Here is a 22,701-nt window from a genome sequence, read left to right as displayed (position 1 = left end):
TATCTACATCGTCCTCAATAATTCTATATTATTATACCCGGTGTATTGTTGCAATAATTCTATACCATCATCCCCTGGAAGCTGCTCAATTTTCGACAACTGGCGAAGAATCGAATTTAAAATATTTTCAAAGAAATGTACCTAAGAAAGTATTTCTCGCGTTAGGAGGAAAATAGCAGACGTTATTAGCGTTCATAGTTTATTACAGTGATTCAAAGAAAGCATAAATAAAGTCTAATAAGGCTGATAATTAATAGTAGTATAAATTATAGCGCTCTGAAGATAACCGGTAATATAGTATAATTTAACGAAACAGACGACTCTTCTGATCGTTCATGATTTAAAGGTCAGTAGATAATGATACGGTAAATTAATATAACAAGGCGGCTGATAAGTAACAATATTTTACGGCGCAGATTGAATATACTTCACGTGCTGCAATTTTAATTAAATAACGCGGTAATGTTGAACGATTCTTACAATCGCCTTTCTGCTTATTCTTTTGCTTTCGATAATTAATGACAACTTCTTAACCTCATTTCGAAACTATATTTTAAATCGAATCTTGATAACTCACAATTTATTGCACAAATATTTTTTGCACCGATGCATCTCTATAGATGGCTAGATAGAAGTTCAATAATTTTAGTTTGCAGCTTTAGTTCTTTCGTAAAAATTAAAATATGGAAATTTTGAAGTTGATAAATGATGTAACAGAAGGTAGATGCTTGGAATGTGCGAGTGTGAAATTGTAGGCTATGTAAAGATGTGTATTTAGATAAAATAGTTCTATTCTAAACAAAATGGCTCTAGGACTAGATGTAGCTTTAGGTTTAGATGTGGCTGTAGACTCTACCGAACAAAAATAATTCCGAGCTTATTATTCCTAAATAAGTATCTATAATCTACAGGATTACTATACTTATACAACATTGTGCATAACCAGGTGTCAGATAAAAAAGTATCCTTCTCATAATTTCATGAAATACCTCTATGTTTGCTATACCAAATAACTCTAGTACTTCTACCCCTAAAACAGTAATCTTCAGCTCTGCAATATCAGATCTCCAAATATAAAATAACAGCCCAAAAGAAGTAAGCAAAATTGAAATAACTAGTGTATAAAAGAAGATCCTTATCCGCCATCTTAGATTCGATTGAATAAAGAGAAAAGGTTCAATCACGAGGATAATTAGGAAGATTAACAACCGCAGAAGCTTGTCCATGGATTAATTAATCTTGCCTCTCGAATCCAATTTCCGGCGCATGAAAGCATTGTTTCGTATCTCGGTTATATAGCAAGGCCAGTTTCGAAGATCCTCGCATCGATCAAGCGTGCCATTCATCGGGCGTTTCGCTCGCGGCGCCGCAAAGCGTTTATTTGCCTTTCGATTCCGTCGTTTATCGCGCATCTTGCGGATTCCTCGCGCGGCCTGACGCGAGTTACGCCAGACATTGAGTCGTCTGTTTGACAAACGACGACCGTTTATGTTCCTACAGCGAATATTTTCGGCGTTTCTTACGCGATCACACTCTTGTTTCTCCTCTTCGAATTCAACGAGCTCCATTTTCTTCGCGGCAACGATTCAATCCTTTCACGGCTACGTCTGTCGGAGTCGGACATTTTTATTTTTATTTCACTGCAAGTAGAATTGCAAGTACTATTTTGTGGGGAAATATATTGAAGACTTCTTTTTATATATTTAATATATATTTAATAGTTAGAGATATAATTTCTATATTTAGTTTGTTTTATTTAATATTAATGGGACATTGTTCTTATTCAAACTCTATTCCAACTCTGGCAATCTCTGATTCTCGCTTCTTTTAACATTCATACCAACTTCACTTACTCAGCACTGTTACCAACCTCATTCATATAACACCCTTACCATTATATTGTAAAAATAACCTCACAAATTTAAATAAAAATTCATTTACAATTTTTTAGACACAGTAGTTTTAGTTCACGTGCGATATCTTTAGTCGAGATCATAAAATCTTAATAATTAAATTGCACTTGCCTTTATTTTACATGTCGACTATTTCAAGTTACACAAGTTTTCTTAAAAACATAAAATATCTATATTGTATCATGTAACTCATCAAGTTTGGAGTATGTGTATGAATAAAATATATGTAACACATTAAAAACATAAATGTAAAACATACTATAATTAATTCCACAAGTGTCTAAGCAGAGTTACCTTCCCAAAAATCCTGATTACAGATAATATTTGAAACTGAAGTTATTAGCTATGGTCAAAACCGATGACACAGAGTTTTTATTCGCACTTTGACTTCACTTAATTGCCGCAATTATAGAAACGCCACGGTTCGTTTCCCGTTAAGATTCCTATCATCGATTCTTTTATTCCGCGCAGGGCTGATTCCATTTATTCGGCTAATGATCTCAGCCTCCTAAGTAGCACCTGTTCCAACAATGACTCCGTTGTCATGCACACTAAGGAGGAAGATTAATGATTCCTTAATGACTGCATTAAATGGTCCCGTCTATAACTCAATCTCAACGCATTGTTCGCGTTCTATATTCACCCGATTGTTTTTTTTTATCGAATCCGATTTTCTGATCAACCGTAAATATTTGCCCAGCAAAATCATAGAAAGCGCCTCGAATAATTTTGCTCGTAGAAACAATTAGAGATTCCATGCAAGAGGGTAGATGGTGCGTATCGATGCGAAAACGGGGTGCAAAGTTTGGGCAACAAAGTTCTCGATGTTAGTTCCTGTTTCGAAGGGAAAGTCGAAAAGCAAGATAAGGAAGTTCCGGGATCCGGTGAAGGCGTTTGCCAGTTTCCGCGGCGAGGAGCGGCGACTTGGAGCGTAATAGCTGGAAAAGAGAAACGATCCGCGTTAGCCCGTAATTAGCGAACCGCCGATAATCACGCGGGCTGCACGCGCAATTATCTTCGGAAATTTTAGAAAGCTCGTTAAGCCCCCGTCCTCCCAATTACTACGAATACCCTTTTAATTACATAATCGGCCACGTAGTTAATATTTAATCGCGCTCGCGGCTCGTTCAACCGGCGAATTTCGCCGCGCGGATTTATGACCGGACTAAAAAGAATATTCCTCCGGACGATCTCGTGTTCCAGCTGACAGCGGCCGAATCTTCGACTTCTTCTTCTTCGTCTTCATCTTCTTCTTCTTCTTCTTCTTCTTCCGTGTTCATTAATCACCCTTTGGCGAGATCTCAACTGCCCTTCTGACGACCGCTTTGCTTCCTCTTCTTCGCGAAGATCTTAGAGTGCTGCGCTCTGTGAACTGAATATTATTGATTGTCCGAGTGGAAGGATTTTTGAATTTATTTCGAACTTTGCATGAATATTAATGCGAAGTCTGTTCCGGTTCAGGGGTCGTTCTCAGAGGATTTATGGAGATAGCAATTTTGGGTGTTGGATGTTTGAGGACTTCAGAATTTGGTGATTTGGATGTTGGAAAGTTTAAAAATTTGGGATATTAGAAAATTGTGGATTTGGTCATTTGGAAATTTGGAAATTTGGGAGTTCTGGAATTTAGAAATTTAAGGATGTGGGAATTTGAGAATATGAGAATTTGGGGATGTGGAAATTTGGAAATTTGGGAATTTGGAAATTTGGAAATTTGGGAAGTTGGAAATTTGGGAATTTGGGAATTTGGAAATTTGGAGATTTGGAAATTTGGAAATTTGGGAAGTTGGAAATTTGGGAATTTGGAAATTTGGAGATTTGGAAATTTGGAAACCTGGGAATTTGGAAATTTGGGAATTTGGAAATTTAGAAATTTGGGGATATGGGAATTTGAGAATTTGGGAATTTGGAAATTTGGAAACCTGGGAATTTGGAAATTTAGAAATTTGGGAATTTGGGAATTTGGGAATTTGGGAATTTGGGAATTTGGGAATTTGGGAATTTAGGAATTTGAGAATTTGGGGATTTGGGAATTTGGAAACCTGGAAATTTGGGAATTAGGGGATTTGGAAACCTGGGAATCTGGAAATTTGGAAATTTGGAGATTTCGAGATTTGGAAACCTGGAAATTTGGAAATTTAGAAATTTGAAAATTTGGGAACTCGGAAATTTGGTAATTAGAAAATTTAGGAACTTGGAAATTGCGAACATCCTACCTCAATCTCTCCACCTATTCACCTAATAAATAATCAACGCCAACATTTTCTACGTATGTCTTTAACGAAGTTCGCAGAAACTTGATGCAAGAAAAATGCAAATAGAGAAGGAAGTGTGAAAATCTATTTTTCTCGCGACAGAAAGCTGACACTTTGGTTAGCAAGAATCGTCGCGTTCGCTTATTTACCTGACAGTGCTAATTCCGCGCTTTAATTTCATCCGGATTACAGTTCTGACATTTGTTGGCCGTTGCGTGGGCAGAAACAGCGGCAGCTGAATCCTGTTGTTGTTTGTCGTTGCTCGTGCAACGATCCTCGGACCGTAACAACCGTCGAGAATTGTCTTACACACGTGGTCCTTGTTAAACGCTCTCGACAGCTACAAGCTCTGCCAGTGTGTCGGTAATTGAAGGAAATTTCAAGAGCTTCCAGTTCGAATCATTGCCAGAATTTCCTTATATATTGGTCTGAAACACAAAATGACAATTTTTGTTTAGAACTTTAGTCAAGTTCTCTTTCACTTAAATTCTGTTTTCTGTCGTTATTATTTCACATATGATGAAGATTCTTGTTTGATAAAAGTAAGGAAGTCAGCACTGCTTCTTAAGTTTGATAGCTAACTTACATTTTATTTGCTTGATTTTATTCTAAAATATTTAATTTTGAGATATTCTATTTAAAATTAATAGGTTTAGAATGAAACGTGCTAGCAGTGAGTAAACTTTAATCAATATTGAGGTACAACTTCTATAATATAAAAACAGTAGGTTATCCTAACCTAACTTTTTTCCTAACCTAACTTAAGCTCTTTATTTTCTGTCGAATTAATGGTGCAATTTTAATTAGAAATCGTTCACAGAATCAGTTCGATCGAAACGCATTTCAACACACGATTTTAATTTTCGGTGGCGACGATGTTAACGACAGACCGATTATTAATTTCCATTATTGCGATTAGCGGGCTGGAATGCGCGTTAACGCAACAAAAAGGTGAACACAGAGGAACAGGCGGGTTGGGTGCTCTAACGAATATTAATAACACGGCAGAGTTAAAAAACATTTCCCGTGCATTACGTCTAATGTGATCCTGGCGAGCATGTCGGCCACGTAATTAAAAGCGCACGTACGATATCGCGTTACCGCAATTAATATCGATTGCATTCCTCGTTTCGGATATTCTGTCCACGAAGACAACAAATTTTGTCAGCTTAGTTTATTTTTAAAAATGAATAAAATACATCGTGAGTGTATTTAACGACTGAAAATAAAAAAGAACACACTCGTTGCGTTGTTTGTGACTTTAGGGGTGGAATCATTTTAGGGTTCTTTTAGTAGGTAAGGAATCTTTTTTCATAGGCTATCGTTTAGTGAGAGATTCTATATTTCCAAATTCTCAAGTTTTCAAATTTTTAAATACTCAAGTACTCAAATTGTCAAATTTTGAAATTTTTAAGTTACCAAATTTCTATATTCTCAAATTCTGAAATTTCCAACTGTCTCAAGTCCCTGATTCTTATATCGCCAGATCTCCAAGCCCTCAATTCTCAACTTGCTAGACTCCTACATTTCCCTACTGCTCAAATACCAAAACTTACAAATTGCCACTGGTTCCAAATTCCAAATCCCTCTTATAAAACTCGAGGAATTTTATCGCACTCAAGTAACGAGGTACAGGTAAACAATACTCATTCCACGATTACTTTCGGCGGCAAATTGATTAACAAAAACGCGAAGCTCAGGGTGGAAGGGGGAGGGCAGGGTACACGTTGGGGGGTGGTGGAGAGGTTCCCGTGGCGCAACGAATATTAATAACGTGGCAAAGTTAAAAATGTTTACCGTGCGTTACGTTTGATACGAGGGCCACGAACGTGGCAGCAGGGTCCCTCGTGATTGATTGCACGTCTCTGCATCTCTCCCTCTGACACGGGGTGTTCCTATGGATATTGCTTTGCTACGGCGTTGCACGCCGCCATCTCCCCCGTGTCTGTCGAGGCAGACACCATACCCGATCTGTTCTATCCCCCTACGAATCAAATCTAGCTCTCCCTTCTACCCCTCTTTCGTCTGTTCGCCATGTGCAGCTACGAAAATCATCGTTCAGGAATGTAACGCGACGAACTCGTCGTTCCTCTGGAATCTTTGCTCGCAATCTCTGCCGGATGTTTTCTCTCCCGTTATAACAACGAGATTTCCACGGAAATGACGTACATCGAATGCTATTCTTGATCAAATACTTCATGAATTAACTTCACGAACACATATCAATACATTTCTAATTCAAGTAGTTACGTGTATGAACGTGTGTGGCTTCTTTTAATGTGGTATTGTGTAAATTCTTTTGTAACTTTCTCATTTATTATCGATTTTTGAAACTAAAAAATTGTATCTGAGGATGTTATACTTAATTATGTGGATATTCCTAACACTAAAACTACCAAACCGGTCAAATGACCGTTCCACAAGATCCTTATTATAAATGACACAATGTGTTGAATTGATTCTTCTAATACCTGTATTGATCTTCATCAAGATAAAGAATTAAAGTGTGCAGTAATTTACGTTTTGTTGATTGTTCATTTATTTTTTCACTCCATTTTTCAACTCAGATTAAGTGCATATTATACGCCGGTAGGTTTAGTGTTAATCTTGTTTTCGTCTATTAATTTTGTCCAGTAAAAAAAACGCAGTTTACAAAAAATGACGCCATTAAGACACATGGAGTCAACAGTTAGATACTATAGTTCTATGGGTACTATACAGTGAATTAATGATATCTTAGGGTAGATTCCTATCTAAAAAATAAATAACTTCTTTGAATACCAAATAGCAGTACACCCTGGTGCGATTGTTGTACAACGTGTACACCCTCTTATCTAAATAGTAAAATATTTCAAGTTTCGTACACGTGTTACAAAAACTTCCGATGTCGCTATTTCACGTGACATAAACGACATAACATTTAATAGAATAATGATCGCTGAAATATGGTGAGAATATTCTAATGAAAATATTAAGATATGTTGTCGGTATATTATTATAGTTCGGTAATTTTCGGTAGCGAGGACCTAGGTTAACAGGCAACATAACAGGAAGCGTCGCGCCGGAGCGCAATTAATTTCGCGGAGGCACGTATGGCAATTAATCTCGCGTTGGCAACGGTGTCACAACGGTGGCGATCGAAGTCGTTCTGAGTAATTAGTCGTGCCTCGCGAAAAAGTGGCTTGCGCACGGCGGAAGAGAGACAGCTGACAAAGAGAGGGAGAGAGAGAGAGTGGTAAAGCGCGTCGTGGTCGTTCCACGGCGTATAATTAGCCGTTTCTCAAATTGGACGGGCCCGCGTTGTTGTTAGTTACGCTTAGTCGGTTGATAATCTCTTCTTTCGTTCGCTCGTTAATGAGCGGCCTAGCAAGCGCCTCGGCGTAATCTCGCAAATGGCTACCGTGCAAACGTGACTGGACGAGATGACTGAGGGAGAACGATGAGAGGCCACGTTGTTGCTCTCAAACGAGACGGAAGACGGACGACCTTTCTCGCGAGCTACAGAATCCGCTTTCGTGATCTAGCGCCATTTTTTCACTCATATATCACCTATAGAAACTAAAAAGCGTTGCTAATATTTCACGCAGTTGCATTGTCGCTCCGTAATCTGGAACGTTAGAACCTTAGGCAGAGCCTAAGTTAGGCTTAAAAAAATTTGAGGAACTGCAGGGAGAGTCTAGAGGGACTCGGACCGTAGGAAAACTCTGAAGGGTTGGGTTTAAGTTTGAGAAGAATCTAGATGAAGCCTAAAGAAACTCTGGAGAAACTATAGAAAATATAGAAAATATAGAAACACTGTGAGTAGGGAAACCTAGATAGAGCTTGTCCTAACGACAGTGCACAATTGTTTTCTGAAGATATAATACAGCTTGTCAATATTTTGAGTTGCATCGAGTAACAAGATCTAACTGAACTGACCCAAATTCTGTTCGTAAGTTAGTAAATAGATCTAGGTGAACTGCAGATAGGTAAACCAAGGAAACAGTATTCGCTGACCACTCGGTAATCGAATACCTGTTGGAAAGTCTCGGTAGAATGTGTGAAGATGGCCATTATATGGCCAACCAAGGGTAACTTATATTAAATACTAAATAACCTGTGGAAGACCACGGTCTAATTGTTGTGTCGTTTGCATAATGTCTGGTCCGTAACTGCAGTCTTCCCTCTACATGCTCTTTCCTCCATTTCTCGTTCCTCTCTCTTTCTCCGTGTCCCTACCAGGGTACCAGTTTAGTGCCTCTTCCTTGTATCTACCTCGTCCTATCGGCTTTCTTCTCCTCCTCTTCGCGTATACTAGCTGACCCTCTCCTCTCGTTCTCGTCGCAACACCAACGAAAAGATTAATCGCTAATTCTTGCTACTGCAACCAGTTGCTACTAAATACGTGCGGTCTAAAGGTCAAGGAACCGTCTGATGCCGGTATGTTGAGCAAGAAACGTAAACGCGCTAATGAGATTTCTCTCTCTTGGCGCTCCGATGATCGACGTTACTCGCGAATGTCTTCTTCGGACTTATATAGAACGTTCGAAGAGACATAAACTGTAGTTGCTACACTCACGCTGGGTGAGAGTAGGTCTCGCCGAGAGAACTTTAATCTCTGATTCAGTGCAGAATGATTCGAACAATGCATGAAATTTAGAGAATGTGATAATATTTAAAAGATGCAGAATTTCAAATAAAATGAATAGATGAAACCAACAATAAGGGGATGTTGAAAAAGATTAAGATAAGATTTGACTTTGTCTATAAACTCCATATTTAACTTTCGCGCGGGAAAGCACTCTAGCGGGTCAAAACAAAAGATTTTCGCCGTCATCCAACATAATCCAGATAAATCCCGGCGGTTAAAACGAGGAAAGCTTCGATTTCCTTGTCACTAGGCGGTCCAACAAAAGCATTCCGCTCGGATAAATTTCTACAGCGGCCGCTTTTCGCGTTGGCCCTTCGACAACCTTCGGATCTCCTCACAAAGGAGGACCAGCGATGGCGGTGGCCAGCAAGAGCAGTAGTAGGCAGGTCCCTCGGGATGTTGCGTCTCTCCCATCAGCCAGACCCTCTCCCTTCTACCTTCTGTTCGCGTCTCCTTCTCCGAACCGAGAGAGAGAGAGAGAGAATCGAGGTGAACGCGAGGAGAAGAAGGGAGGAGAGAGAGAGATCGCATCTTGTTCCGTAGGGGTCTCGCTCTCGCCACCGGCGCCCCCGCTATTTATTTTCCAGGATTTCAGAGTCCGAAGCCATTAATCTCCGGTCCGCAGCGTCAGTGGAGCGCGTCAGGGCGACGTCGGGGTGCGTGGCGTCGGCGACGTCGCTCCGCTCTTAGCCACAGCCTCGTGTACGGTTCCGTTGTCGAACAGAGAAGAGCAACAGAGAGATGAAGAGGTGTCGTCGGAGAGAAGAAGAAGAGGAGGTCCAGGTAGAAGGGTGACGGCGAAACGGGAAGTCTCAGGCTGACGGGTGGGGAGAGGGTGCTGATGGCAGCGACGAGAGGGGAACGATCGCATCGGGCAACTTATGCAAAAAACGTCTATTCGTGAAAGGATGCTGCGGAGGAAGGTGGAAGGCATTAGTACTGTTCGGATTCGTAGCCAATCCTCCTTCCTGAACCCCGCGTGATGGGCTTTTAATGTCCGCCAGCGAGCGGACTTAAATTGCCTCGCGCTTACCTTTAACAGTCATTAGCTTGTTAATGAAATTAGCGGTCCACAAGGTGTTCCTGGAAAAAATATGCCACTGGACTTGATCATGATTTGTTTTTGAGAAATCGATTTTTACGATGGAACTCTCAACTTGCCAGAATGACTAGTTTCACGTTTCATGTCGTAAAATTTTGTTGTTTGATCGAAATGTCTGTCATATTCTGATAAGATGAATGATTATATCATATTAGTCGTTGTTTCGGTATTTATTTATTCATTTTTTAATTTAAAAGTATTTAATACAAATAGTTCTAGTGTTCATTTTTTATGGAAATAAGTTGCGAGGAGTGAAGTTGAAATTCAGGAGAAAATTGGAGCAGTTATTATTTATATTCAGCACATTGCGATATGTATCTCTTCACAAATAGTAGAACTCTGAGGTCCTATAATAACAGAACCACCATGTTAGTGGCATTGAACACAGCCCATTCGAAGTCACTTAATTCCACATCTGGCAAGGTCTTGCCCTTCAGACCGCAATTTTGTCTTAAACGGTGCTCGTTGAGGCCGTTGCTTTAAAGACACGACGCGAATCGAGGTAAATCGGCAAGTTGGATCAATCTTGTCTTATATACCAACCGTACGAAACATTAAGGTGGTTCATCACAGACTTCATTTTCAACTTATTTCACAATTTAACTAGATTCAAATAATAACATCCAAACACCAGTCAACTTTCGAAAAAACTAACGCAATCAGAGCGGAGATAATTACACTTGAAATTATAGACACTACAAAATTGAATTTGTACTTTAAATTAAACTTGTATATCCTAGAATTTAGAAATTTACAATATTCAAGTTTGAAAACGTATAATTATACAAATCTGAGAATGTGGAATTTTCAATTTAGGAGATGAGCAATTTCTAAATATAATAATGATGTCCTAATTTTTCAATCGAAATCTCCTGAGTGGGCAACACGAGTTAAAAAATAATGGCGATAGGCGACGAAACGTTTCTAAATTCTTCCCGCTCATGAACGTGTTCCAACAAAAGAGAGTAAAGGGGGTAACTATTCCCTCTCCTGGAAAATGAACGGTCTTTAATTCGGCACCGACTGTAATTTGATCTTATAGGTGAAATTACGCGGCGTTGTATTATCAATCTCTTCCTCTCTCCCTGCTTCAGCATGTACCGCGTAATTTTCAGCCTGGCTGAATCTGTAATCAGAGTGAATTCACCTGTGTGGAAACCTTACGAGTCGATACTACGAATAAGGTTGTGCGTCGATGAAATTATCGTGTGCTGCGTCCTTCGTACAGATTGCTCGACTTCTCTCGTTCTTCCACGTTTGTCGCTCCTTTTCCTCCAACGATTATATACACAGGATGCGTTTACGCACCGGCTTATTCGAGTTTGCCAATTAGTCGCGTTAATTATAGATTCGACAGCAATTTTTCGTTTATAATTAAATTCACCGTGTTCCAATTTTCGATCTGTATCTCTAGCAATAATTTTTTACGAGATCTTTCACGCGATATTTTATTGCCACTGATTTGCTGGGAGATGCTTTCACTGATACGCTTCTGTCGGTCTTTTGTTGCCGATGTTTTTTACCGATAGAGATTTCCAATAGTTGATCCGACGCTGATAGAGGCTTAATAGAGTCGGCAGAGCCTGAACTGATAAAAGCTGGTAGAGCCTGATATTAGTAAAAACTTGTAGAGCCTGCGCTGATAAAAACTGGTAGAACCTGACACCGAGAAAAACTTGTAAGGCTGATAAAAACTTATAGATCCAACACTGATAAAACCTTCCGCTTTTAGAGCCATCGGCTGAGTCATACCAGATCTAGGTAGTCATCATCTGGTAAAGTTCTTTAATAATAGGTGCTTTTTTCTAAGTGTCTTCTTTTCTCTAAGAAAAATCGTGTTCAGTATCCTACACCAGAAACTGCAGCATTTTTCCCTTGTTTTTTAAATTGACTGATATGTTTCAAATTCCATCCTACAAAAATATAAAGCTTCAAATTTGTTACTAAATCAATCGTAGCCATTTTACTTTCTGTACTCTTGTGGTGAGCGGTATATTAGTGTCCGTTTGAGTAAACCCTCCAAGAGGAAGTACAAAAAGGGAGAAAAGGGTCGAGCTGATTAGAATATCAAGAGAAGAGTAACAAGCTTTACCGGCGTAACGGGGGTAAACAATAAAAGGGGGTGAAAGACCGGGGAAGGGTTACTTGGCCCTGATACCGTCTCACGACAAAAAGGGTTCGAAGTCCGAGCCGACAGACGTTTTGACGTCTTCCTCCACGCCCGCGGAGCACAATGTTAATTAACGAGAGAAGAGCCGCTTTGGAGATCCAGGCCGCGTTCTCAATCAACGACGGTATTCATGAGCCCTTCTGCCCGCGCCAAGCCACTTCTCCAGGGCTGAGTTATGCAAACTAAGTATAGAACGTTTAATAACCGAAAGTATTGGGATACCTTCGCAACATGGTATGTCTCGCGGTTTTGTTTGCCGGTTCAGAATATTTTGATGCTATCTGTTCTCGATTTTATCTCGTTTATTGCTAATTAACGTCTACTTCTGTTCTCGATTTTATTTGATTTATTAACAACCTACTTTTATATTGATACTATCTTCAATTTTATTTTATTTAGTACTAATTAACAACATCTATTTATACCGCCTTTTGTTCGATTTTATTTTATGCTAATTAACACTTACTTATTCATTGATGTTATCTTCTGTTCGACTTTATTTTATTTAGTGCTCATGACACCTACTTGTATGATGTAATTAACTTCCAAAAGGTAATTAGCTAAAAAGAAATCAGATAAACAGACATTGAATAGTTGCAATTGTATTGACAATGATGTACTTGAGGTGGAAAAATCATTCCCCCGTTTATAAATTTCAAATCAAATTATTACTTATGTTTTATGTATTTTATAATTATTATTATGTATGGTGAAATTGATTTCTCTTCATCGCATGTTTGAAACTATCAGCTGTACATGACGTCATAGTCATCGAATTTATTTCTCCGAATGTGGCAACCAGAGAACCCAATGTCTAATCTCCTTATTTCCCATCTATTTTCCCTATTGTTCAGTTCCTGGTATCGAGTTATGGTAGTTAAAACATTAATAAAATGGGACACGTTCTATGAAACGATCTACTATATCTAGAAACACCATCGCGGAAATTAGTTAATGAAACTCGATGGCTACGTTGCCAAGCACGTCGATAGATGGAGAATCTATCTATTGCGCTAAAATGAATGAAAGAAGCATAAGTACTTTGAATTAAGAAATTATGTAAAGTGCCCAATAAGCCATTTCACACCGAGTTACCGTATATTTCAAAAATTAAAGAGCGTTTTAACAGGGTTGCTGCAAAGAGGGCGCGTATTAGAAAGAAGTTTAAGACCCGGTGGTTCAGGCTCGAAGGTTCGGAGCCGTGGTGCAACGTCCCGATATTATTACTATGTAAATCACCCCTTCTCCGTGGCACGCTGACGCCCACGGTGACAGCCCCCCGAGTGGCCCGCTGCACGATGGATGAGCCCCGGCTTCTTATTAGATATTCCTATGCGCCACCCCTCTGATCTGCAAACATGTTCCTTCATTTTGCGTCGATATACGTTACACCCTTATCAGGGTAACTCGCTTCTTTTCCCATTTTGCTTTTCTTATTGATATTCGTATTTTTACTCGTTACTTCTGAGCATGTTATTATATAAAGTCTTATTATATCAAGAATTTATTATTCCTGAAACGTTCAAACAGCTTGTTGAAACTAGATTGCGTAATTGGGGGGAGAAAAACATGATTTACAAGTGAACTTGATCTTCCACTCGTTAAACTAAGGTTCATGGAATTCAGCTTCGTATGTTTACTCTAACATAAAACGAATCAGTAAGCAGTTAAAGAGGGTTGAGCATCGGGTATTGTTCCGAACCGTTTCGATCATCGGTTCAGTCCCTGCTAGAGATAATTCCTCGCGACAGTCTTAGCGAAGAGATTCTTTTCGTGTCTGCGTAAGACGCGCGATAAGACCCGGTAATTTAGTTGAAAGAAGGTATCGTGTAAAGTAGCAACGGGAACCGATTGAAGCGACGGGGGTTGACGGGGGTTAAAATCCTTGGATAGGACGATCGGTTGATGCCGCCCTCCCCGTCCAGCGAGGCAACGCGAGTGACTACCAACATTAGTCCACTGACACCATTGACACTTTTATTAATGACATCGATGCCTGAAGCAGCATCCCCTCCAGTAACTGTTCCGGTTCACCCTCGAGAACCCTCCGGCAGATTTTCTGCCGCGGTGGATGCAGCCGCGATGGTAACCTCGGTATTCGTTCCTTTCCATCTCGCAGACCTTTTTTCCCGGCATTATTGTATTCCCCGGCAGAAAAGAAGAAGAAGAAGAAGAAGAAAGAGTAGCAGGAACTGTTGGTCTCCTCTCTTTCCCGTGTGTCTATCTCTTCTACACGACCCTCCATTCTCCTTTCTGGCCTCTTTTTCTTCCGTGGCTCTCTCGCTCCGTCGTCTCCGGTGTTCTTGTCGCCCTGACCCCCGGCTGCCACCCTTCTTCACCGCCTGTTCATCCATTCCTCTGTCCTGGGACCTCGCGAGGGAGCGGCTCTCAAGTTACATTGAAAAATCTGGCGGACGGCTGAAAAATTGGCGATACCTATATCATCCATTGTGCTTTACACGCCCCTACAGCGCGCGACCCGTTTCCCCCAAAAAACAGTGTATTTAACGGATGGCCTCGGTGTGGCCGGGCACCCGGAGCTCCTTACTTATTTGCCGTCTTTTTCCGCCTCTCTCTCGCTCCATCTCTTCGGTATCGATCGCTAATTAGGAATTATGGACCGACTCTAATCCGTTTGCAAACGTTGCTTTCGAACTCGAAGAAGAACGTCGGAAGAGGGATGCAGGAAATTGGGGTGGATTCTCGGCCTGTCGATGAATCATCTCGGGGCAATGCACCCATAACTTGTTGTCTTTTCGATCGACGGCATATTAGTCTCAAAGCAAACCTTCAGAACTTCAGGTGACTAAAGTGGAAAATTTACATGCGTAATAGGGGTTGTTTTTTAATTCTTGTCAACTCTGAATTTGAGTTCAATCTTGCTTTTTGGTAAGTCATTATTTTTCATAAATCCAAAGCAGCAATTTTCTCAATTTCAACATCCCAATTTCTCTAAATTTTCAACATCCCAACCATTATTCCATAAACAGTTCATGGACGAATTTAAAAAGCGTCTACAGTAAATATCATGGATGAGGTTAAAATCCCACATTTTGCTGGTCATTTGATTTATTGCAACGCAACATCGATGCTCGCTCCGAAAAAAGAAGAGCATCGAAAAGGGTTGAAAGTTCACGTTGACCCGTACCTGACCGAAATAAATCTTATAAGTAGGCAGTTCACGATACTCGGATCGGTGGCCACAAATCCACGGATAAGCCATCGAGAACAAAAGTCTAAGAACAACGTGGCCAAGAATGCGGTGCACATTCTAGCAAGGATAAAGAAGGAGGGGGTGGGACGGTTGATCGTGGCAAAGCGAAACGATTCGATCGAATTGTCATTACAAACGACGTGACAATTTACAGCGATCGTCGTATATAGCAGAAAGTGGCAAGTTTTAGGTAGCATCGTTCGAAGCATCCCCTTTCGATCGTTGGTTTTTTCATAAATTACGCGGATCACGTTCAGCGGCCCGAACTCGCTGCGGCCCCTGGTGTGACTCTAATTTATTTTAAAATGAGGAGTAGTCGTATCGAATCTGGGGGACGATGTAAGAATCGTGAAACAGGGTGGGCTCGAAATTGTCCGCATGAAATTGCTACGTTCGGAAAAACCTCCTGGGAAATGTTGCAGGAACGTAGATTCTTGATTCGGAAATTTGTAAACATAGCTGTTTAGAAATCTGGAAATTTTGCAATCTGTAGAATTAAATGTTAGAAAATTAGGAAAGTTAGAAACTTGAAAATTATAAAACTTCCTAACGTGCTCTTACGCATAAGAATCCTAAGTGACAAAAATATTTGCGAGATTATATGTATAATTTTCTAATATAAAAAATGTTTTGCCTATTTCGAAATGATTGCCAGTGCAGACCAGGCTCCTCGTTACACCCTTATTTACCTTCGATGCCAGGAAACCTAGTTCGCAAGAAACGTAACACGGATCTGGTCCAGTAATCCGAGTCCGCGATCTTCGCTTGGAAAGCTCTCGAACAGGGTTTTCTCGACGTATAGCACATTATAGCATCTATAGGGAGAGAGACGGTAAGCGGAGATGGACAAAAGGGCAACAGAGTAGAGCAAGGAAGATAAGAAGCATAGAATCTAGGCTGGGTCAGGCTGCTATCTCTCCGGGCTAGGAAACGTGTGCTGATGGATGACAAATGGCTCCTCCACGACGCGTCACTCTAGGCGCTGCTAGGGGCTCCTCCTATACGTGATCAACCATAGCTCTGGCGGGCGTAGGGGCAGTGGGAGGGGCGGAGAGCGTCGGGGTAGAAAAGCAAGGCGCAACGGGGGTTGCGGCAGGATAGAGCTCCGAAGAGGGGTAGCAACCGACGTGGGATACGGGGCTACGGGAGGATAGGGCGGGATGGAAAGAGAGGGGGGCGGTGGTCGGGGGTTGAACGGGTCGGCGGAGATAAAGTGGGACGTCTGATCCTCCGTCGAGGCGAGCAAAAAGATCCTCGCGCTTCGCGTCCCAGGAGACGGAAGCCGGGAACGAGAAAAACTCCCCCAAGCCACGTCGACCATCCCTTCTTCGTCTTTCCTCCTTCCTTCCTTCTTTCGACTCGCACCACCATCAACCGACGCTTTCATCCACCTTTTCCAACACGACGATCAGCCCATGCCTCCGACACGAGGAAAGAAACTTCGAAGGGAAAAGAATCTGAGCCGTGGCTCGTTTCTAGAGACGGTGGATCGGTAATTAGTTTGAAAGAGATCGATTTTTAGCCTGATTCTGGAATTTATAATTGTGGACCGGAGTGACCGGTATGATGCACTAGGAAGGCTGATCCTTCGCACTAAGATATGTTTGTTCGATCGAATCTTTCTATAATATATTTCTAGATGTGTTTCTCTTGAAGCGAACTATTATTTCATCATGGATACAGAGGAATGCATGTGTTCTCCGATGTAATATCTTTCTTTCTTATGATTTTCTCTAATCTCAACCTGGATTTTGCTTCTTCTATAGGTTTTCAGATGTAAAGTTTGAAATGTCAGTCATATTCGACCGATATTTAACTATTCATCGATAATATCGTTGAAATATAAAGTTTAATAAGAATGTCTGAAATAAAATATAATACATAATCTTACAATAATTGTAAAATTTTATTTCATCTTTACTACAACCTACTTATCTTTGCCTAAACTTTAAGTCCAGCCTAATGTGATGTGACTTACCAATTCTAATCAAATTATACCCATTCTAATTTTATCCCTCTGATCACTCTTGCTCGTCCTAATATATGGAATTATCGACAACGGTACGAACCTGATCGGACCGAAATTTTTCGACCAGTCAACTTTCCCAAGGACCGTTCGATTAAAAAATCTCTACGGAGATTTGGAAGAGGTCGAAGAGATTCGGTAAAGGGAAGAGCATCGTTACGTCAGACTCGAATAAGGCAAACACACTCGGAAGAGCGGTAAAGATGGATGACTACGAGGTCCGGGCTTCCATCATGAGCGACACGTCAGGCGGTTCAGTATGAATTCTTCTTGATTGCTGGGCCGGCTGTAAGCATAACGAGCCACCCGCTACGTCCATCAACCATGCACCGGTCAATTCATTTCGGACACGAACACACGCACCATCTCCTGTATCCCTCTTCTATTCTCTATTTCTCTCTGTCTCCCTGTGCAATCCGCGTCACTGACATGCCCGAAGCGTGTACTTACGCGCCAGATATTCCTGCTGGGTTGACGCCTAACCTGCCTACCTATACGACCGGTATGCGATACTCGTTTTGCTTCATTTCTCGATTTCAATCTTCGTCCAGTTCGGTCGCCGGCGACGGACACGCGGGGGACTGATGAGCTGCTTTGTAAACGAAATGTCAAAGTGGGATAGTACTGTTGAGACTTCTTCAAGGACTAACAATTCTTGGAATCTTGCGATCCTAAACTGAATCACTCTCTAATGGCTCTGCTGACCTCGCGACCGGTTAATCTGCTACCCCATTGTTTACGGGCTTTGTGTAGGCTATACAAATCTAAAGAGAAAAATTGTGAATTTGGATGAAGAGTTAGAATTGTCAGATTTGAAGTAGGACTTGAGTTGTACAAGCTTAGGGGCCAGTATTTATGAAAGGGTTGATGGTTCAGCCCTTTGCGGTTGAATGTCGCATTTCGTTATCAGCACTGTTATTTCTATAGTTTCCTATGTGGCAATATTTTGCTTTGGTTTGATATTTTTTTATACAGAAATATTCGTCCAGCGAGAGGAGCGTATTAAAAGAGGTCCATGACCAGAGGGTTAAAATTCGAAGGACTCCATTGACACACAAAAGGAAAATTGCTATCCAGCAGGAAGCTTGTCTAGAACATACACGTCCGAGAATGAAGTCGTTACCAAGCTGGTTATTAAATACCTGTCTGTCCTTTTAGCATGAATACGCCGCATGTAATTTGCTGACAAGTCGAGAGAGCGCGCGCGCGAGAGAAAGAGAGAAGGTTTTGCCCTTAGGTTTGTTCGTATCAATTACCGTATATAGTAGGATAGGCCCAGAATCGCAATAAAGACATTTACCATTGAGGTTTATTACAAGCGACCAGTATATAAAAGGCTCGAGTCCGTGTTCATAGGGAGTGTTTAATATTTTACCCGTCTCATTTTCGCTGCTCGTAAACTATTCATTTATCCGCGCCTATAATCTTGATCGAAACCACGGATTATTATCCTTCTTGTACCATCACCATCCCCTTTTCCGTGTGCCAGCACTTCGCCTTCGATCCCCTCCACCTTTCCAATTCTTCTCCCCTTCTTCTTCGTCTTCCTCTCTGTCCCTTCTGCCAATCTTTACGCTCGTCGCGCTTATTTCATTTTTCTCTCCGGGGGTGAACAGGATTCGATCATGGAACATTTCGTGCTCGCTTGACGCGTTGAATGAAAAGCATTTTAGAGGGTGGTTATAAAATAATGAAAATTCTCTGCTTTACCTTTTTAATGTTCTCGATCAATTGATCTCTTATTACCATATTTTACTTTCTACTGTTTTTCGTGTTTGTTATTCCTTCTTTCGAAGGGGTAGTTTCTATTCTTTGTTCTTCATTTTTGTAATAATTTCTCTTTGACGAAAGGAGAGTGATTTTGTAGAAATATTACAAAAATTACAAAGTCTCAATATCTTAAAATTCTGAAGTTTCATAGATCCCATTCAAAAATTTTGAAGACCCTAAAGCAATATTTTAAACTCGCAGTTTCTGCATCAGCCATTTTTCGCGACCCACCATTTTACACTCGGTAAATGCGATCCGCGATTATCGAGCATTCTAAATTGATAAAATTGCAGTGGAAAATTTCCATGGAGCGAAGCACGATAATACAAGAGTGGGCATTTCACGCGATAAACGAATTTTCCTGGTTTCAGCAACGCTGAATTATCGATCAGCTCGGTATTTAACGAGAGCGGCGTTATCAGGAGAAGAGAGGAAGGAGGAAATAATTATATAACGGCAGGAATTTTTCCTCTATTTATGGCGTATACTGTTATTGATAAACATACGGAGTCTCGGAGCAAAAGAGCCATAGGCGTACTCGCGAGGCGTCCTGATCTTTGCGATTCCCGCCAATCTACATAATATGTATTAAAGTTTATTATCGTGAACGACCACGGATCGATACTTTGCGGTCTTTACTTATCGGGGCCTGGTTTCTCTCTAAATTATACACGTCCCCTAATGTCTTAACTGAAAATCGCTTCGAATCATTATCATAATTTTGGCGTTTCTCGAGGTTCTTGTTTTCGTGGCGTGCAATCATCTTTCTGGGTGGCGTCGCAAGTTATTGCCCGTTTTTATACGGCGATTGAGATATCGGTGCATAACCTCCTGTTCCTATTCTTTTTATTTCGTTCGTTGCCCTTTTCCTCGCTTTCATCAGGTGTCTCCCTAAGCGTCCTTAAAATGGCGTCGCATTAGAGAAACCACTACTTCCATAATCAATCTCATATTTTTATCTATTCGTCGTACTTGATATTCCTACAGATTATTCCGATTAATATGCGATAATAAATTATGTATAAAATGAACCACTTTGTTTTCCTGGAACTGCGTTTCATAATGAACTAGACTCTTATTTTATTTATGAGAGATTTTGTTCACCGATAAAATTACAATAAAATATAAAAAGGCTACTGTTAATTAACCAGTCGAATCGAAGTCGATTCAATTAACATTTCGCAACAGCGTAATAAATCACCTATATAAACGCGCGTGAACATTTTGGTATTAAAGTACGAATAATAAAATTGTCATGTTCTTCCAATAAACACAAGTGTCGTTGGCAAAGTATGCAAATTCCACCCCCGGTCGAGTGTCCCCTCGCTTGGTCAGACATGATTAAACACAGAATGCCGTTGTTTCAACCCCTTCCAGCGGAGATACCTTGGGGAGGATCCCGTGGCCCACTCGCCGGATCTCTAGGATTCATCCCTCAGTTTAATCACTATCCCCTCTGAAAACTCGGTGGCCTCTCCTTTCGTGGCATTCAATAACGGCCGAGCCACCCCCGTCGACGATGCCCTCTTATCGGATCTCCTTGTTCCGCTTAACCCCACGAATTTATCTCGTTACGTTTTGATTCTGTCCCGACAGGCCGCGACGCACCCTCTAATTGCCATTCATCCCCGTCCATTGATAAACTCTTTGCCTTAATTGGAATCATTGCCGGCGGGAAGTAGTCGTTGTCGCGTTAATGTCCTGGAAAGTGCTTGCAGGTGACTTAGCCGGTTTTCTTTATTGATTCTGTGGAAAGGACAGCGTGTAATTTGAGCGTCGTCGGGGAACAAGATGAACAGGTTCCTCCAGAATTAATTGACGATTTTATATGGGCGGCAAAATTACACATTTTTTAATATTAATTTTTGTTGAGAGATTTTTATTCTATGTATGTGTATGTCTATGAAAATGTATACCTGTATGTATATGTATGTGTGTGTACATGTATACCTGTATGCATGTGTACGTATATGTCATGTATACTTGTATGTATGTGTATGTATACATATGTACATGTATATTTATGTAGACGCGTGTGTACAAATATATTGCAATTTTCTCGTCAAACATGTCATAAGTGTCATGTTGAATACAAATGAAATGTAATAATCTAACATTATCGACCATAAAACAAGATCACCGATGTTACATTTTTAGAGGAACATAAGTGGGCAGTAAAATTAATATACGGAAGAAAAGAGGGATCGAAAAAAAGATGTCATGAATCGCGGTAAAGTGTCGTCCAGGACACGTCCTAAATCTCCCGAGAGGGATAGAACGCAAGAGGGCAGATTGTTTCGTTGCATAGGATGTCGTAACGAGCGCGTTTAAACCGCTAAATGGATCGTCTTTCTCTCTATGTGTATCTCTTTAACTGTTATGTTATGGCGACTCCCCGGCTGTGCCGTTCTACATCCCCTTATAGCATCGCGTTTACGTTTACGAGCACCACCGCTGACGTTTACGAGCCACCGGCTGACGTACGAGCCACTTGCTGCTCTCTTGCTTTCATTGCTCGCGCTCTCACGTTAACGTTTTGCCACTGTCGCCACCGATCTCCTGGCCCCGCAACATCTCGTATTTTAATGTTGTTTTCGTTCAATCCCGCCAACCTGTGCATTCTGATATTTCGCTTCCCGAAGCTAAGCTTTCATTCAGGTTAGCTGAAATACTTCATATTGGGAATGTGGCTATTTTCAGTAATTTCTTAATTTAGGAATTCTTAAAAGAGGTACGTAAATTGGATCCATTTGAGAGCAAGAATGTTTAATATTTGTCAAAAAATAATTAATGAATATTACGTTTGGTTTGAGGTTCCTTACTTTACAATTATGATACTTCATAATGCACAAAAGTACATTTTTGTTCTTATACTATCATGATATAAACCTAACCTCACCCCACAGTATAAACCTAACCTAACAAACCTAACCTTTCACAATACAGATTTAACCTAAAGTAATAATTTTCACCACACAAACTTTTCGATAAAAATAAAACTTAATGATCGACAATGGAATGCAGAAAAGCGCGGAAAATGCTCGAAACAATAACGAGAAAAAAGAAAGAAACGGCAATAAATAAAAGGAATAGAAGTTAAATCATCCGTGATCGGCACACGAAGAGTCAAGTAAAGCGAAGGTTGAAACGGCGACACGAGAAAGCTGTCAAGAGAAATCATTCCAGGTACGGGGTAGCAGAGGGTGGCTGAAAGCCGGAGAAGGCCATAGTATTCGGGTGCAATTGGTTTTGCATTTCGTCCACGTAACCGGCGTCCGTTGTTGCACGAGCAGAGCGGCGTTTGAGCGATTTGTGGCTTCGGGAACCGCATTGTATCTCTACGTGCCGCGTGCTGTGATGCACCGTGACGCGACGTGACGTGACGTGACGCAACTGACAAGTCGGATGCGGAAGCCCTGCTGATCTTGCGCCCTAACTAAACCACATACCCTTACAACATGCCTCGGGTTACTTACGAACGATACATTTTTGCCCTTACTCTTTATTTATGACTTGCGAGTTCTGGCCAGGTCAAGTTACCGAGTCACGAATGTAGGGTGTGCAATAGTTAAGATCCATAGAAATTTCGAATTTTTCAGGTTATAGAAATTTGTGGACTTTGGA

The 22,701-nt window shown here is 40.9% G+C and overlaps 1 long non-coding RNA gene across 1 annotated transcript in view; it reads right to left on the bottom strand.

Annotated features, from left to right (window-relative positions):
* Window positions 1-2,002: 2,002 nt before the first annotated feature.
* Window positions 2,003-22,701, bottom strand: part of LOC105664363 (uncharacterized) — a 39,521-nt gene continuing 18,822 nt past the window's right edge. Inside the window, exons 2-3 of the long non-coding RNA XR_013038479.1 lie at window positions 4,315-4,593; window positions 2,003-3,285 (exon numbers count right to left, since the gene is read on the bottom strand). This is a non-coding gene — a long non-coding RNA (uncharacterized LOC105664363). The remainder of the gene's footprint in view (window positions 3,286-4,314; window positions 4,594-22,701) is intronic.

The sequence above is a fragment of the Megachile rotundata genome, chromosome 1 (assembly GCF_050947335.1).
Source record: "Megachile rotundata isolate GNS110a chromosome 1, iyMegRotu1, whole genome shotgun sequence".
In the NCBI taxonomy this organism is placed as follows: domain Eukaryota; kingdom Metazoa; phylum Arthropoda; class Insecta; order Hymenoptera; family Megachilidae; genus Megachile; species Megachile rotundata.
This window is presented reverse-complemented; position numbering and strand designations above follow the sequence as displayed.